At 36.3% G+C, this 12,996-nt stretch overlaps 1 protein-coding gene across 1 annotated transcript in view; it reads left to right on the forward strand.

Moving 5' to 3' along the window:
* Positions 1-1,341: 1,341 nt before the first annotated feature.
* kif1ca (kinesin family member 1C, a) overlaps positions 1,342-12,996 on the forward strand; it is an 81,800-nt gene continuing 70,145 nt past the window's right edge. Inside the window, exon 1 of the mRNA XM_079814082.1 lies at positions 1,342-1,878. The gene's annotated coding sequence lies outside the window, so the exon portion shown is untranslated. The remainder of the gene's footprint in view (positions 1,879-12,996) is intronic.

The raw sequence follows: 12,996 nt of genomic DNA on the forward strand, positions 1-12,996 counted from the left end.
GTTCTTATTTATTTATTTCAATTAAATTAGAAAGATGTAGCAGACGAATATGACTTTTAATTAGCCAAATAAAAGGTTTTTATTTATTTATTTAAATTAAATTGGACAGATGTAGCAGACGAACAGTATTTTTTAATTAGCGAAAGAAAATGTATTTATTATTTACTTATTTATTTATTTCAGTTAAATTAGAAAGATGTAACAGACGAACAGGACCTTTAATTAGCCAAAGAAAAAATATGTATTTATTTATTTCAATTAAATTAGAAAGATGTAGCAGACGAATACAACTTTTAATTAGCCAAATAAAAGGTTTTTATTTATTTATTTAAATTAAATTGGACAGATGTAGCAGACGAACAGTATTTTTTAATTAGCGAAAGAAAATGTATTTATTATTTACTTATTTATTTATTTCAGTTAAATTAGAAAGATGTAACAGACGAACAGGACCTTTAATTAGCCAAAGAAAAAAATATGTATTTATTTATTAATTAATTTATTCATTTATGTAAATTATATTAGAAAGATGTAGCAAACGAACAGGACTTTTAATTAGTTAAAGAAAATTGTTTTATTTATTTATTTAAATTAAATTAGAAATATGTAAAAGACGAACAGGACTTTTAATTAGCCAATTAGAAAGATGAAGCAAACGAACAGGGTTTTTTAATTAGCAAAAGAAAAATATTTTATTTATTAATTTCTTTAAATTAAATTAGAAAGATGTAACTGGCGAACAGGACTTTTAATTAGCCAAAGATTTTTTTTTATTCCTTTCTTTAAGTTAAATTAGAAAGATGTAGCAAACGAACAGAACTTTTAATTAGCCAAAGAAAAGGGGTTTATTTATTTATTTATTTATTTAAATCAAATTAGAAAGATATAGCAGACGAACATGATTTTTTTAACTAGCCAAAGAAAAAATATTTATTTCAATTAAATTAGAAAGATGTAGCAGACGAACAGGACTTTTAATTATCCAAAGAAAAGGGGTTTATTTATTTATTTATTTATTTAAATTCAATTACAAAGATGTAGCAAACTAACAGAACTTTTAATTTGCCACAGAAAACGGATTTATTTATTTATTTCAATGAAATTAGAAAGATATAGCAGACGAACATGGTTTTTTTTAACTAGCCAAAGAAAAAATATTTATTTCAATTAAATTAGAACGATATAGCAGACGAACAGGACTTTTAATTAGCCAAAGAAAAGGGGTTTATTTATTTATTTCCAGTCAAGCAGGACTTTTAATTAGCCAAAGAAAAGGGGTTTATTTATTTATTTATTTATTTCCAGACAAGCAGGACTTTTAACTGCTCTCCGAGTCTGCTCACGTCATGCTCTGATCTTTGGGAAGAGTGACGGTAGGGCTCTAAACTTTCACATACCGGCGATTGTTTAATTCATCCGCCTTCATTCAGTAAGATATGTCAGTGTTCTTAAGAGTATAGACTAGTTTTGTTATCATTCACAACATTGTTAGATGTGTTAGACGAGAGCGCGTCTCCCGGTTTTAAAGCTTTTTTTGTTTGAAGTGCGGAGATTTGGGAGAGCCACACGTTAAATGGACGCATGCGGATCACGTTCATGTATGTGAGTGTAATAAACAACTTCAGTGCAGGGAGGAACAACGAGGAATTCACTTTCTGCGTTTGTTGTGTTGGGTTTTGTGCGTCCGAATTCCAGTGAGCGGAAAAACTTCCACCCAACTTTTCCTGCTGTTGGTCGTCGTGTGATCCAGCAGGTGGAGAAACACGAGCCGCCGTTTCATCACTGGAAGCGAATTTAAAGTAAATCCGTTTTCTTCTTAAACTCCCTCTGGATTAAATTTCACGACTTGGTGGCTCGTTAAGAAACAACCCAGAACTGGTAAGTGGCGCAAATGTCGTTATTTCAAAGTACACATTTACATACCAGATCCTACTCCTGTTTTTCATTATTAATTTTCATACTGATTTGTGCTATTCTTATGTCTTTTAGTTTGTTGTTCAGAATTTAAGTGAGTCCAGTAGAACATCCGGATCCCTTTTTGGCAATTAATTTGACAAATTAAGGTACTTGTGTTTGCTGAGTAGAGAACTTTTATGACCGTTTATGAATCAGATTTGAACTAGTTTCAAAGGAGTCATTTTTAGAAAATAATGTCATAATGTCATAATAGTTGAATTATGAATTAATTTGTTTGACATTTATATTGGAGTCATATAAGGGGATAGCCACTGAGATCCACTAGATTGTGTCTGAGTTATTGTGAACAGACCGTAAGATGATGTGTGGCTTCTTGAATTCATGAATAAACCTGTTGAGTAACTTCAGGTGTCTGGAGTACATGAATTATGAATTATGAATGTTTCATTCATGCTGTTGGCTCCAGGCTCTGCTTGATTGATTTGACAGCACATTGTGTTTTGGATAGTGCTGTGCAAAACCCTGCACATGCATACATATTTAAGAAACATGTGTTATTTATATAGAAAATATTGATATTTATATATAAGATAAAGAATAAGTATATACATGCAAATAGTTATTTAAATATACATGAAGGAGTGTGTATTTATATATACATAATAATTATACACAGTAAACACACGTGGGTCAATGACAAATAAGGTTTTTAAGATAAAAAAGTAAATTATACAATTTTAAAATGCATTTTTATGTCCAAAAAAATGTATGGTGTTGATTCATATTGGTTTTTACAGCTTTTAGGATGGCATTAATTCATTATTAAACAAGACTTGTGATTTTTACCACCCAAAAAATGGCAGGTGGTGCGACCATATATTCATTTAAAATAATATACATTTAATGTACTTAGCACTACTGAAAACTTGTAGATATGAATCATTGTAGTGTCTAAAATGGTATTGCCCTTTTAGTCCAATTCATATAAACAGACACTTTTCAGTGTGTTCAAACACCCGATTTTCCATAAGGAGTTTTTATGTTTTGTTTTGAACCGTAAAAATTATTTGTATTCAATATATAATGGTGTACAGTTATATTTCTTACTTCATTTTGCAATTGCAGTGGGAATTGATACTTTTAAATGTCATTTTTTGCTGGTCGCACAAACACCTGACATTTCAAATTCAATTCAAATCTAACAGGCATTAACTTGGACACCTATACAAATGTTTGACCATATGCTACAAGGGTATACACATTTTTCAATCAAATACACATTTTTATAATAACACATTTTCAAAGTTTTCCAGAGTTTTACCACCTGACATGATAAGTTGAATCAACCTCATCATTACTCAAAAATATCAAATTATCTAATATTTATGGCAGGGTGACTTACATCAAAGGGGTCCTCTGGGGTATTCTGTGTGATGTCAAATGCTGTCACATGGTTTTCCTAAAGTAACATTGCATAAAATGGCATTTTTATGTCGGTCGCTCTCCCTTACATTTGGAGAAGTACATTTTTCAGACAAAAGTTTTTTAAGTACTATAATAGTTTTGACATAGGGCTGATACACTATTTTCCCTCATTTATAAGGAATTTAACGTAAAATCATGCCAAACTATTTGATTAAGAATTTTACTGAAAAAATGAACCTTTTTATTGCTTTTTTTTTTTGTACGTTCGGACGGTCGCACCACCTGACATTTTTGGTCTTTCAAACACCACAACTCAAAATGTATTTATTATTATTATTATTATTATTATTATTATTATTATTATTATTATTATTATTATTATTATTATTATTATTATGTCATGTCATTGACCCACGTATATTATGTAAACACACTTTTATTTCGGATGCGATTAATCGATTGCCCAGCACTAGTTTTGGACATAATAATACCTTGAAGTACCATGTGGTATATGAATATTCAGTACCATGGTATACATCAAAATAATATATTTAGTGTCTCTCAACCCATCACTGCACCATGTTAGCACCACAGTACCTTTTGAATGGAAAGATTTGAAATTGCTGAGGTTATGAGAGGGAAACAATATTTTCTTATCTTAGTTCCGGTTCAGGTGTGTCGATACACTTTATTTGACCTTGTTTGTATTTATGTATGCTGTGTAACGTGTTATGTCTGGCTCGCTCTGACGCGCTATTGGTACTCTCAGCCTCGTCTCTGCCACTTTAATTGAAAACTGTGTTTGCATGCCTGCAGCTGCTTGTCTTTAGGGACTTTATTACAGGACACACACACACACACATGCACACACTTAATGACAGACCAGCATTCCCCCGTCTCAGAAAGGTATGCTCTCTGCTTTTCTCATTTTAGCTGTCCATCTCTCTTTGTCTCATTCTTTCTCTCAGATGGCTCGTGTTCAAACATAGAATCTGGCTGGAAGTTAATTATACTTTAACGTGGCATAGTTTAGTTCTTACATACATTGCTTAAAGTTTGGGAAAATACACTTGAAGGTAGGGTACAAGTTTGGGGAGATGGGTGGCATACGTTGCATTCCCAGATGAATGTTATAGTGCCATGCTTCACTGTGAAACACGCAGCGTAGGGCTGCTCGCTTTATGGCCAAAAATCATAATGACGATTATTTTGGTCAGTATTGTTAATGAGATTACCAGTAGGAGTAGGCCATATGATCCAAAAAAAAAAAGTATATTATATTTAGCTGGAAATAAGGTTACTATGATTAAAAACAATTGTGTTAACGGTGACATTTCACAATTCTTGGGATTGTAGGGTATATAGCAGTGATGCGTGGGTCAATGTATAAACAACCCGCACCCGACCGACGTTTTCAACTAACCCGCCTGCAACTCGGGCCTCAAAAAAAAGAAGAAAATATTGTACCCGACCCGCATCCGGACCCGCATTTTTTAAAAGTTGTAAATGCTCGTAGCGTCATTGGGCCATTGAGAAAATGTTTCAGACCCTGACGCGGTGCGCTGAGAGGTGCAGCGGCGAGAGCAGCCCATCCTTTTCCATTTCAGCTGTCTAGATACATATTATTGATGAATGCAATATTTATATTTCGACCCTGCTTGAAGAATTCATCAGCAGGTCAACTGAGAGAAGGCCCAAACTGTTATTTTTCTGAATGCTGTATGATATAGCCTAGTGTTATGTAATAAAGGCTTGATTTATTCATTTATTTTGTTTCATTTTCTTAACAATTAAGATGCTGCATGTGTTTATCCAGTCTAATCGAAGTGTGCGTCTCTCCCCCGACTTTCCTAGCAAAAATCCCGCCCCCTCTCAGAAAATACATAAAACTAACTTTACTGAGCTATATGCGTTTAAAGGTAGCCTATTAAAATGGTACAATGGCATTGCTCAGTTCAACGTGTTGGGAATTCGGGCATTTTGTCCCGTGTCAGCATTTATTCAAAAGTTAATAACGCTCAACATTCAAAAGGTAAATAAGGATTTATTGACGACCCGACCAACCGCGACCCGGATATCATTAAAAATATCTTTGGATGACTCGTAACTGCGGGTGACCGTAGGCACCCGCTCATTTTGGATCAACCCGCGCATCACTGGTATATAGGGATCGATCGTAGTTTATCTGTGATCCATATGGGCCAGCTGCACCTCAGTTCAGAACGCATGTGATTGGTGAATTAATTGCAAATTTAACCATCATAGAAAGGTTATTATTTGCCTATGTTTTTAAAGGCACAAAATGTAAGATTTATTGGTTAAAATATCCCAAAACCACTAGAACAATGTTATTTTGTTGACTTGTGTACTTGCATTATCCCAAATGTTTCCAAGAATGTTTAAATCCAGAGAAATAAGCAATTTTAACCAAGACACGGTCACACGGACCATGTCGGTGTGTCGCCTATCAATGACATCGTACCCGCATTAGGCTACCCTCGATTTTTATTTTATTTTGTAGAAACCATGGAAACGCCAATGACGCCTTAATATTTTATGTATGTATGTATGGGATGTATGGTATGTATGTATGTATGTATGTATGTATGTATGTATGTATGTATGTATGTATGTATGTATGTATGTATGTATGTATGTATGTATGTATGTATGTATGTATGTATGTATGTATGTATGTATGTATGATGTTAGTGCTGGGCAAATTAATGCGTTAACGCTGGGCGATTAACTTTTTCATTTTAACGCATTAGAAATATTTAACGCAATTAACGCAGCGTTCGTTTTTATATAAATTTTTGCGTAGCGTTACATTATATGATCATGCTCTTATTCATGTAAATGCTTTTAAACCATCTAAGCGCGGACAAGACAGAAGAAAACGCGCTGTATGTCAGTGTCCTGTCTGTGTGTGTACGTCTCAATCAGATCCCTAGTTCTGCCAGTCTCTTGAACAAGCAATAACAACAACACAGAGAATGTTGCCAAAATGCCAGTTTTGACGAGTATTCTCATAATAGGAGTCTTAAATGAGTTAACGTCTTAAATGAACATGAGAAAAGGAGATGCGCGGGACAGTGCGTCAGATTCGCGTTATGTTCGGCAGTGGCCGATCTTAAAGTGACAGCAGCACTGATGATGTTCATCAAAGAACAAAGGTAACAGAGAAAAGATTATTAATCTATATTTCATTTATTATTTATGCAGTTAAGAAAGGTGTTTGATAACGATTACATTTCTGTATATGTCTAACAGGGAAGGCCACAGGGGGTGAAAACTTTTGAGCAGGATGAAGATATCCAAATGTTTATTTTGTTTAAATATCTTTTTTTTTTTTTTCATTTAGTACTACCCTTCAGAAGCAACAGAATATACTTGCATGTTTCCCAGAAGACAAATTGAGTACAATTAACTATCCTCGAACTTAGGGCTGTGCAATTAATCGAATTTCGATTTTGCCTCCCAACGATCACCAAAATAGTACAATCGAGAAAAAAACGATTATTTTGCCATGTTCAGTTTTGCAAGAACACTCTTATTTTGTCTTGCGTTCTGAATGAAACGCGCACGCGCACATCCGCCCCTCCCGAAGCCACAATCTCTCTCAGTTCGTGAGTCTCGCGTGCATATCATCCGCTGGAATTTAAAAACTCGGCGCGAGTAAAGATGGCAGAAGGAGGGCAGTTACAGTAGGGTTTGGTGAGCAAAAAAAGTAAAACCAACTCCGTTGTCTGGGAACAGTTTGGCTTCGAGGAATCAGACGACGAGCAGAAACATGCTACGTGCAAGATTTGCTACAAGGTAGTGGCTGCAACGCAAGGAAACACCACGAATTTGTTTAACCACTTGAAAATTAAACACAGAGTGATCTATGACAATCTAATAAAGAAACAAAAACTGACGAGAGCAGGGATGCCGTGTAAACGTCCTTTTTTTTCTTCATATTTTTCAAATAATTCTCTCTTTGTAAACTTTGTTCAATGCATGCGAGTGCTGCCATTTCGCCGTCTTCACCCGGGTTTAGTGCCAGAAGACGCGAATGAGAAGACGCGCGCGCTGTGAGAAAATGTGCGTCTCACAGCGCGCAAATATTGAGTTCTCTTTCAAGTCTTGCTCTTGAACGGACAAACTCACACAAAACGTATGTCAACATGTCCATCATGATGAGTATCCTAGCAGACATAGTCTGTATATGCCTTAAGTGAACTTTATACAGTCGAGAAAGACGACGCATATCCGATCATTAGGTCTTAAAGAGGCAGTAGCCTTTACTGCTGTCTGTTTAATGTCAAACAACAAAAGACAAGGACATCACTCACCGCTCTTGATTGAATAGCTTTTGTAAGTTTAATAGGATTAATCTTTAATTTATGCACTTAAATATGCAATGTTATTTTACATTTGATACATTTCTGTACCTGAAAACTAATGTTAGACATACCTGAAAAGCATATCTAGCCGAACCATATTGTTGATCTTATTTATTTGTGGTTATCATTTTTACGTGAATACTTTTATACTTTGATTCGAATATATGTTATATTATTTATTTTAATAGTTCAAAAAGTACAACAAATGTTACAATTTCAATTGAATTGTTGAAAGGTGTATTTTTAATAAATGCAACACATTCCCAAAGTCATGTGAAATAATCGTGTTACATAATCGTGATTTCTATATTGACCAAAATAATCGTGATTATGATTTTTTCCATAATCGAGCAGCCCTACTCGAACTTTAAATTCAATACGTTTTCACCCGCAGCTCTTAATGCGTCGTGTTTCCTTCTGGAGCATTTTAATGGTTGTGTTTGAGTCCCTCAATTGTCCTCAGTGTGAAAAGATGGATCTTAAAATCATACAGTCATTGCTGGAGAGGGTTCACATATGCCAAAGATGCTGGAAAACTGAAGAGTTTGCAGGACCTGGAGGTTTTTTCTGAAGAACATTGGTCAGTTTAACTGCTCAGGACAAACAAGAGACTCAAGAACAACCATCACCAAACACAAAAAAACAGCCGTGGATCCTCCAGGGAACGACACCGTATTGAGAATCAATGATTCATAAACCTTTGAACCATTGATTTTAATAAATTCAGCAATTTTTTTTTTGTCTTGTGTGGACATTTTTTATGTAAAATATCTTATTCAGGACAGTACTAAATAAAAAATAACATGCATTTTGTATGCTCTCTCTTATAGTTAAAATTATTCACATTTTCACTGATTCTGCAAGCGGTTCACATACTTTTTCTTGCCACTGTATATATAATAAATAACAAAGTAAGTAATATTACTATTACAATAACATTTTCATTATTAAAATTAAAAAAATTGAGTATTTAAGAATAAATATATAACGATATAATAATAATAATATTTTACAAAAAACTGCAGGGTTACCTGTTAACATGCTGGCAGCCTATGACTAAAAATCACTAGAAATGTCTAAGGATTTATTATAAAATATTATATTATTATTATTATGCAAATCTGTGATATCAATTTCTTAATTTTTGTCAGGAGGTATGCAAAGTCAAGAACAAGTCTGTCTTTAATATGAAATATGAACCTCTTATGCATCCACTGCGGGGAAAAAACTCCTGTACACTGGAGAAAAATTGTCATATACATTTATTTAGAGAAGTATTATTTTTCCTATTTTTTACCCAAAATAGGATGGAGTGAGCACTGCTGGGCACTAAACTCACTCATGTTTCATTCATACTGGAGGCCAGAGGGCGCCCTCGAGCAGAAACGCCACATTTGCCTCAGAGAGAAGTCATATAATGACGTTTAGTTTTCAGGAAATCCCTAATGTAAAGCAAGCGCTGTGTAGCTGAATAAAAAGAAGATAGAAATGCTTTGATTACACATGAAGACAATAAACACACGAGTGTTCCTCAAGCCTTCTCGGGTATTTTCATAATAATAAAGTATATTATAATGCAGTGCTAATCGACATAGACTTACTCACTGCAGGGCTCGACATTAACGCTTGTCTGGGACAAGTGGATTTTTTGAAGGGCCAAGTGAAAGAGAATTTTACTTGCCCGACCGGACAAGTTGATTAAAACGTCAATAACAAAATTAACTAGGGAATCACCAAAATGCAGGAATGATTCTCCATTCATTTAGTGTAAGTGGCAATCGATAGTAGTGGATAATGATATATAAATATAATGTATAATGAACTGACGGTAACAAGTTTGCGCTGTTGACATTCGCGCAGCCTCTCGAGGAGAAATCACAACAAATGAGTGCCTCTCACACAAAGAAACTCAGTTAACATACACGGTTAAAATTACAAATTGTGGAGTTTTTATATTTATAACATATGATACAGTTAAACAACATCACACGAGCAAGAGTTGCTGTTTTCCTGAATACCACCACGATTGAATGTTACACTATTTCATATGACAGCTTGTTACGACCCTCCTTTTGATGTTAACAATCTAGGGATTGAGAAGGGGAACATTTTTAACCAAGTTCTGAATACCACCAGTAATGACCACTGTGTGCGTGATGAGAAAAACGAGACCACACAAATAACGGCGATTAAACAATTATTTAATAATTATAGAAACCAATAATTAACCACCAATGAATAAACTCATAATGATAAAGAAAAACAGACAGACATAAAATAAGATCTGGGGAGAACAAAGGGAAAACTGGATTGTGCCAAAGAAATGAAAATAATATAATCAAAAGAATCTTGCTAAACAGTCTCAAACTAATCCTAAGCTAAGAAAAGAAAGAAAAGAAAAAGTCTTCAGCGTCTGTGACGCCTTATACTTCCCTACACTACCTATCAAACACAAAAATACAGAGTGTGGCACAAACCCACTAACCTAGTGTGTCTAAACAATCAATGTTCCTGAGTGTGCCCATGTATGTCACGTGACATCTTACCTAGCCCCTTTTCTCCATCCAGATTGGCTTCGCTTTAAATGCCAAACCTCAAATCTCTCACATGAGAAGTTTTAAGGGTAACTTAAAGCACTCAACATGACAAAGAGCAAAATGGCAACACACAAACTAAGTTCAAACAGAGAGAACAGAAACCAATGTAACAACAGAATCAGAACAAAAGCAGTCTCTCGCTGTGCGACAGCACGTCCCTTAAGAAGCGCATTCCACAGGTGTTGCTCGTCGGAGGAGAACGCCTTCAAACTGACACAGCCAATCACGTCATCAGGAGTGATTGACAGGTCAGACAGCCAATCAGCACGCCACCTATTAGTGACAGTGAAAGAGACAGAGACAGAAAGGAACCTCACAGAAAACAGAAAAAAAAACTAAATACTCCAAACGTCCCTGTGGACGTAACACCCCCACATTTAAGAACAAACTCCACGTTTGTCCAAACAAAAAAAACAAAATAAAACAATGCATCAAAACCAACGCATGAACAAATCCCTAATGCATTCAGCAAAGGTTCAAACTCTAGAAAGAGCATCGGCAAGGACATTCTCGGAACCTTTCTTATGACGAATTTCCAGGAGGAAATTCTGCACGAACAGAGCCCAACGCATCAGACGTTGATTTGCATTATACATGCGGGACAAGAAAACAAGAGGGTGATGATCAGTAAACACAATAGTAGGCAAATTAGAAGAACCCAAATAAACCTCAAAGAACTGTAGAGCTAATAACAAAGCTAGGGTTTCCTTCTCGATAGTAGAATAATTTGCTTGGTGTTTATTGAACTTACGAGAGAAAAAGCAAACGGGATGGTCCACACCATCCTTTCCCTCCTGAATCAGGACTGCTCCAGCGCCCACTGCGCTCGCGTCAACCTCCAGTTTGAACGCACGCTCGAATTGTGGAGCCGCTAGAACTGGACTGGAACACATCAACGCTTTCGCATTTTCAAATGCGACTTGACACTCTTCCGTCCATACGAAACTCTGTTTAGGGCTGAGGAGATTAGTAAGAGGAGTTACTACCGTAGCAAAGTTCTTACAAAAACTTCGGTAGTACCCAATCATACCCAAAAACCGTCTTAATTCTCTCCGTGTAGTAGGTACCGGGAACGTCGTAATAGCCGCCACTTTCTCTTCTACCGGCTTTACTTGTCCATATCCTACATGCTTTCCTAAATAGGTCACTGTAGCTTGACCGAACACACACTTAGCGAGGTTAAGTGTTAAAGAGGCACGTTCTAAACGTTTGAACACAGTACGCAACAGAGCCAAGTGCTCTTTCCACTCATTTGAAAAGATCACCAGGTCATCCAAATAAGCTCTACAATTTGGTACTCCAGCGAGAACTGTCTGAATTAACCTCTGGAACGTAGCAGGGGCGTTTCGTAACCCGAACGCCATGATATTATATTGTAGAAAGCAGTCCGGAGTTACGAACGCAGATATCTCAGATGCACGTGGGGTCAACGGCACTTGCCAGTATCCCTTAAGCATGTCTAGTTTGCTCACAAACCTAGCAGAACCAATACTGTCTACACAGTCTTCCATTCTAGGAAGGGGATAACAATCAGGCACCGTGACAGCATTTACCCTTCGGTAGTCTGTACAAAAACGGAAGGAACCATCAGGTTTCTTTACAAGAAGACACGGGGAACTCCACGGACTATAACTATGACGAGCTAAATCATTCTCTAACAAATAGTCAGTTTCTGTCTTCATAGCGGACCTCTTAATCTCGTTAACTCGATAAGCATGTTGCTTTATCGGCTTTGCATCTTGCACATCAATGTCGTGCGATAGCACGCTAGTCTGTGATGGAACATCCGAAAATAGAGCAGGGAATGAGGTGATAAGAGCCACCACATCATGCCTTTGCTCATCAGGTAAAGAAGATAGATGAGAACTCAAATTGGACAGAATAACAGAGTTATCCAACTTACTACATTGTTGAGGAGTATTTCTCAGTAATAATCCATCCTCATCCACGTTCGCATCACCCACTGCAACAGACAAAACCTCAGACGTTATCAATACAGGTGCATTGTCCGCAACTTGCTTAAGTTCACACTCAGACCGATCATGATATGCTTTAAGCATGTTAATGTGGCAGACTCGTGTCTTACGCCTTCTTTCAGGAGTGCCTATCACATAATCCGTATCGCTGAGTTTTCGAACTATGTGATATGGACCAGAAAATCGAGCAGATAATGCAGATCCTGGTATCGGCAATAATACCACCACCTTGTCATTAGGCTGAAAAGATCGTACAACTGCATGTCTGTCATATCTATCCTTCATTTCTGTTTGCGCATCCTTCAAAAATTTCCGCGCAAGATCACATGCACCATGCAGCTTCGCTCGAAATTGACTAACGTAATCTAGAACATTCGTTCGTTTTCCTGTTGTACTCTCCATCATCTGATCTTTCAAAACTTTTAACGGTCCTCGAACAGAATGACCAAAAACCATCTCGGCCGGACTAAATCCGAGCGACTCTTGAACACTCTCACGTACAGCAAACAACACTAAAGGAATTCCTTCGTCCCAATCCTTACTTGTGTCCATACAGAATTTTCGAAGCATGGACTTTAAGGTCTGATGAAACCTTTCAATCGCTCCCTGGCTCTCCGGATGATATGCACTGGAAACTCGATGTTCTATGGACAAAGACTTAAGAGTTTGGGTAAACACTCGCGACAAAAAATT

The sequence above is a fragment of the Gobio gobio genome (assembly GCF_949357685.1).
Source record: "Gobio gobio genome assembly, chromosome: 4".
Taxonomy (NCBI): Eukaryota; Metazoa; Chordata; class Actinopteri; order Cypriniformes; family Gobionidae; genus Gobio; species Gobio gobio.